General features: G+C 35.2%; 1 long non-coding RNA gene across 3 annotated transcripts; it reads left to right on the top strand.

The window, feature by feature from the left end:
* Positions 1-475: 475 nt before the first annotated feature.
* LOC130824018 (uncharacterized) lies at positions 476-3,713 on the top strand. Of its 3 annotated transcripts, XR_009046665.1 has the most exons (4): positions 476-609; positions 794-899; positions 1,707-2,131; positions 2,756-3,713. It is a non-coding gene; the product is annotated as an uncharacterized LOC130824018 (long non-coding RNA). The 3 variants fall into 3 exon arrangements; XR_009046664.1 differs by lacking the exon at positions 476-609 and having other exon boundaries at positions 659-964; XR_009046663.1 differs by lacking the exon at positions 476-609 and having other exon boundaries at positions 659-899.
* The last annotated feature ends 2,432 nt before the right edge of the window (positions 3,714-6,145 follow it).

The following is a 6,145-nucleotide window of genomic DNA, read 5'->3' on the forward strand; positions in this document are numbered from 1 at the left end:
CCGGTTCCGGTTCCATGGAACCGTTGGACCGGTTCACCCGGACCGGTTCCTGTTCCAAACCGCGGTTTTTAGGTCTGGTTCATGAAGTTTTTTTCCGGCGGTTTCACGGTTCCGCGGTTCGGGCCGGTTCGGAACCTGTCGCAAATGGTTCCGGTTCCGGATTCGGTTCCGGGTAACCCGTCCCGTGGCCATGCCTATTAACAAGCTATTCTTAAGCAATTGTAAAATGTAAACTTGTCATACAAACCAAATTTCCCTCTTAAAAAAATACTAACATTTTTAACACATTTAAAAGAAAAAAACAAATTCTATGCCCCATTTAAAAAGTAATAAGTATATTCTCATTTCTTTTATTTATTATTTATATTTATTTTTCTTGAAATAGGAGTAGTATTTTATTAGTTATTTCATTCATATAAAACGTTTTACTCCAATTTATTTTTCTCTTCACAACAAAAATATTAAAGAAAAAAGGAAAACCCACAAACTTCTCCCACAGCAAACAAACAAAAACTCAAACACCCCTCAATTCCATTCATTCTTCTTTACCAAACTACAACATTAACACATAATAATGTATACTTTTTTAAAAATTAATACAAAGATCAGGTAATTTTTCTTTTAAATTTGAGTTGTTATTCTTTTAATTATCCTTCTTTATGTTTTTTTTATTCAATTAATCATCTTTCTAATTTTGTTTGTTTAGTTTTATACATTTATATTATTTACATTATTTAGATTATTACTAATTGTAACAATGATTTGTGTCAACTACTATTAACGTTCTTGAAAGCAAGAAACATGGGAAAGGACAGCAAGACGAGGGAGAGGGAAGGAGATGCAGAAGGCAGAAGAAGAAGAGAAGAAGAACAGAAGAGAATAGGGATGATTGAGAGACAGTGAGTAGAAGAAAACAAATGTTGTATCTTTGTTTCATGAAAATCAGGAATACAAGACTAAGGGGGTATATATAATTTAGTTGTAACTAATTTTCCCGACAAAGACTCTAACAAACTAACATATTAACTAATTAATCAATGTTCTTAATAGCTCATATACCTATCACGTGACACAAGCCTAATTTCCCATTACACTAATGCTATTGGATTTTCTGGGTTTTTTAGCTTATATTTGTTTGATCGAAGATTAAGGATTTCTGTTAGTAGTTTTACTTTATTCTTGATTTGCTTCAATCTGTTTTTAAGAACTTTTGATTCTTTTGTTTATTAATGCTACGTATAGTAATGATTGTTTCTTTTTTAAAATAAATAAATACATATATATAATTCATTGTGATCTTTTTCAGGTTTCACTTCTAAATTAATTTATTTATTTGAGTTTTAATGTTGAACCGTTAAGAAAAAAGGATTATTTTTGGAAATTGCCAACTCATAATCTTTGTTGTAATATTTTTATATTGATTCCACTTATATGTGTTACATCTTCTCACTATTGTTTTGCATTTAAGTTTCCTTGCACAATTGAAATATATAGAAGCATATATTTCCTGTCATGAACTTCAATATGAATTTAAATTTTTTTAGTTGATTCAATAATATCCCTATAATATCAATTTAATATTGATTCCATTTATATATTTTACATCTTGTTAATATTGTAAGTTTTCTTGTTAATCTGATTTTAGTAATTGAATCTCTATTGATCTTATCTTTTGATGCTGAAATTTGGTCATCCAAATATAACAGGTCTTTGTGATTGGATTTTAAGTGTAGAAAAGGCTTGATTTAATGAGCTTCAAAAAAGGTGCTAAAGTGGAGGTATTGACCCGAAATGAGGTACCATCAGGATTTTGGCGTTGTGCCGAGATAATTGATGGCAATGGCCGCATCTACGTTGTTAAGTATGATGGAGATATGGAGCTTTGGGGGAAACCAATTGTTGAAAGAGTGCCTGGAAGTCAATAAGGCCTTGCCCTCCTCCAGTCGACTTGTTACAACATTGGATAGCTGGGGATGTGATTGAGGTTTTCCATAACTTTTCATGGAAAATAGCCACAATTTTGGAGGTGTTAGGATGCAATTATCTCTGGGTTGTCGAACTTACAGTGAATAAGTTTAATGCTAAAGCAAGGCTTTGCTGGCAGGATGGCCAATGGACTGTGATTGGAAAGGTATATTATGCTAACACATTGTTCATTGATATATTAATCGTATGTTTTTTGAGTCTATGTTACTTGGAATCGGGTACTGATGTCGGATATTGGTACGTGCTCAAGTGTCGAATACGTGTAAACATTCAATTTTACTCCAAAGTTGAAGTGTGTAAGTGCCATACCAATATCCGAGCATCAAGAATCAGACACGGGTACGAAAAACAACATGAAGAGTCCGAGTAACGTAGGTTTGAGTTTATTGACGTAGCTGGTATTTAGCATTTTAGCTTGCTTCCTCTAGATCTTTGTGTAATTGTTCTTTAGCCTGAATGATTTCAGATCTTTTCACCATTGTTTTATTCGATGTTGTGTTGGTTTGTCATTGAGACAACTAGATTAAGCATTAAACAATTTGATGTTTTCCTATAAATTTATTTTTCTTTGAGGGAGAGGGTGCTTCATATGAGAGTCACAACTGAATTACATAAAAAAGGAGGAATGCTTACAATACTTCTAACAGAAACTGGGGTTCCTGTACTTTCTGAGTTGTCTTTTCTGTATTCTTTGCAAGTGTTTGGTATGCTTTGTGTCATGTACCTTAATAGAATAATTTCCTTATCAATGTTTTTTATTTATATGCAGTCTTCCAACAAAGTTGATGAGCCGAGGTTTAGGTTTCCATCGTCTCGTCAGGATCATAGTCAGTTGAAGAAAGTTTGTGCAAATGTGAGTAGACATGTGAAAGGTTTCTATATTGGCACTAGGAATATCAATAATGTTCAGTAACATGCGAGTCCTCCTAGAAAATTGTAAAGGAAGGAATCTTATTTCAATCTGCAGATTGAAGCTTACACAAGGCCCAAGCGGAAAACTAGATTGGAAAAAAGAGAGAGCGCGTGACATCATTTCAATGATATGCAGGAACCCCTATTACCTGAAAAGGTAGAAGATGTTGCTTCCTCACACAAAATGCTGCATGAAAAATTGTTGCTATCTTTTTATCAAATATTAGATTTACACCCTACTAATTCGATTCTCACACGCTAGTTTTATTGAACGAATTAATAAGAATTTAACTAAAATTTACCCTTAAGCAACGTTGATCCTAATCTCACACGCTAGTTTTATTGATTAGTCCAACAAAGCATGTTTAATTTAGGGTTATTAGCGCAATTTAATCACTTTAATCCTAATTTCATAGACACTTTTAATAATCTGATCATACTTGAATCGTAGGTTCAAACCTTAACCTTAGAAAATGGATCTACTAACTATTCATGGTGAAAGTATTGAATACAAACCCTATGATGATACTGAACATGAATAAGTATGATAATAATGACAATTGCAAGAGAAGCAATAATTAAATGCCAAAGAACACAACGATTGAATTAAAGAGCAATAAACGAGGAACAAAACTAATTATTATTAAAGGGTGATTAATGATAATAACAAAATTTCCCTAATGCAAGATTAAACTAATATGATAGATTTAAAGCAAAGGAAATTTATACTAAAATAAACTTACAATGCTTCAAGGAATGATTAGTGGTAGACTTATTGAAGAACTAAAGTTAAAGGATGAATTCAAAAGCAAAAATAATAAGAATGGAGTAAAAGTAGTCTAAGAGATGATGGAAAATGAGATGAAACCCTAATCAGTTTTTAGGGCCTATTTATATCACTAAGGAAAATTAACCTAAAGTTTAATGAAAAACTGCCGCAAAAAGTCACGTGCTGCTGAATTGACCATCCGTCGAGTCGGCTACCATGAACTTGAGACAACCGCCGAGTCAGCTTAAACTATTGAAAAAAACACATTTTGTCAGCACTCACCGCCGAATCGGCTGTCATCCTATCATCCCCAAAGCCGACATGGTGGGCACTTATTCTCATTGAAGCCGAGTCGGCTTTTGCCACTGGAATTCATTGTTCTTTTCTTTGATATCCGCCTAGTCATTGAGGTCTTTGAGCACTCCTCAGCCGACTCAGCTTTTAGCTCTAGAGACGAAATGTGCTTGCAAAACTTAATATTTCGATCTTTACTTCGAAAGGTTTAATGAATTCAAGGGCTTGATCCTTTCTTGATGTCCTGTAAACATTATTAGCCATAAAATCCACAAGAATAACTCAAATTTGTCATAATTAACTCATTTTCCCACAAATTGGCCATCGAATATCAGTTGGAGCAAATAAGTTAAAAATGACCCTAAAACACCACTAATCAGCCAAAAAAGAGCATATAAATGATCACAATAAGTGCAACTAATTGCACTTATCAAAATCCCCCATGCTTAATTTTTGCTAGTCCTCAACAATGGGATGCATTGGGCATTAAACTTGGGCAAATTTCTGACTCTTTGACAATGTTCACACATCTTAACATATGCCTACACATGTCTAAAAAGAGTGGGCCAATAGAATCTACATTGCAAAATCTTAGTAGAGGTCGTAGAAGAGGCAGCATGTCCACCGCAAGGTAGATCATCAAAATGCCTAATGATAGAATGTACCTCCACTTTAGGTATGCAACGGCGGAGAATGTCATCTGCACATGCCCTGAACCACATCAGGTCATTTAAAAAGTAGTAGTGGATGTTATGGTAGAAATTCTTCTTTTGGTATGCATTCAACCCAGAGGGTTGCACACCACTAGCTAGGTAGTTCGCTATCTCGGCGAACCAAGGAGACTCATCAGAATCTGCGAGAACCATCAGCTGATCATCAGGAAAGGAATCATCATTGGAGGAATAAAATCCAACACAAGTTTGGAAAGATGATCATCCACTGAATTCTTTGCTCCCTTCATATCAACAATCTGCAAATCAAATTCTTGGAGGAATAAAATCCATAAGATTAGTCGGGCTTTAGCATCCTTCTTATTAAAAAGAAATTTAAGAGCAGAGTGGTCAGTATAAACAATAATCTTAGATCCTATGTGATAAGATCTAAACTTCTCTAAAGCATAAACCACTGCTAGGAGCTCTTTCTTGCTGGTGGTATAATTTACTTGTGCCTCATTACAGGTCTTACTTTCATAGCATATGCCATGCAACTTATCATCCTTACGCTACCCTAACACTAGCCCTACAGCATAGTCACTAGCATCACACATCAACTCGAAGGGCAGGTTCCAATCGGGAGGTTGGATCACTAGTGTAGATATAAGTGTCATTTTTAATTTCTCAAAAGCAGCCAAACAATCATCTGAAAACACAAAGGGTATATCATTAGCCAAAAGCTCAGTCAAAGGTTGTGCAATCTTAGAAAAGTCCGGTATGAACCTCCTATAAAAACTTGCATGCCCAAGAAAACTACGAATTCCCTTCACAATCATTGGAGGGGGTAGATTATCGATAACCTCGACTTTATCCTTATCAAACTCAATACCTCTACTAGACACCAAATAACCCAAGACTATACCTTGTTGTACCGTAAAATGACACTTTTCCTAGTTCAGAACCAAGTTCTTCCTCGCATCTAGCAAGTACTTTCTCCAGATTGGCTAAGCAATCATCGAAAGAATTTCCATACACGGAGAAGTCGTCCATAAAAACTTTCATGCAATGCTCAATATACTAAGCAAATATGCTTTTCATGTAGCGCTGGAAGGTAGCGAGAGGATTAGATAATCTAAATGGCATCCTCCGATACGCTAAGATACCATAGGGACATGTAAAGGTAGTCATCTCCCTATCATCCGAATGAACAGGAATCTGAAAGAATCTCGAGTATCCATCCAAAACGGGAGTGTATTGCCAACCTTTCCAGCATTTGGTCTATGAACGGAATAGGGTGGTGGTCTTTTTGGGTGGCTTTGTTCAACTTCCTATAATCAATACACACACGCCACCTTGTGACTGTTCAAGTTGGGGTCAATTCATTTTTCTCATTTTCAAGAACAGTCACACATCTCTTTTTAGGGACAACCTGTACTAGGGATACCCACTTACTATCAGAGATAGGGTAGATAATCCTAGCATTTAGCAACTTAAGAACTTCCTTCTTCACAACCTCCTTCATATTGGGATT

This window comes from Amaranthus tricolor, chromosome 9 (assembly GCF_026212465.1).
Source record: "Amaranthus tricolor cultivar Red isolate AtriRed21 chromosome 9, ASM2621246v1, whole genome shotgun sequence".
Lineage (NCBI taxonomy): Eukaryota > Viridiplantae > Streptophyta > Magnoliopsida > Caryophyllales > Amaranthaceae > Amaranthus > Amaranthus tricolor.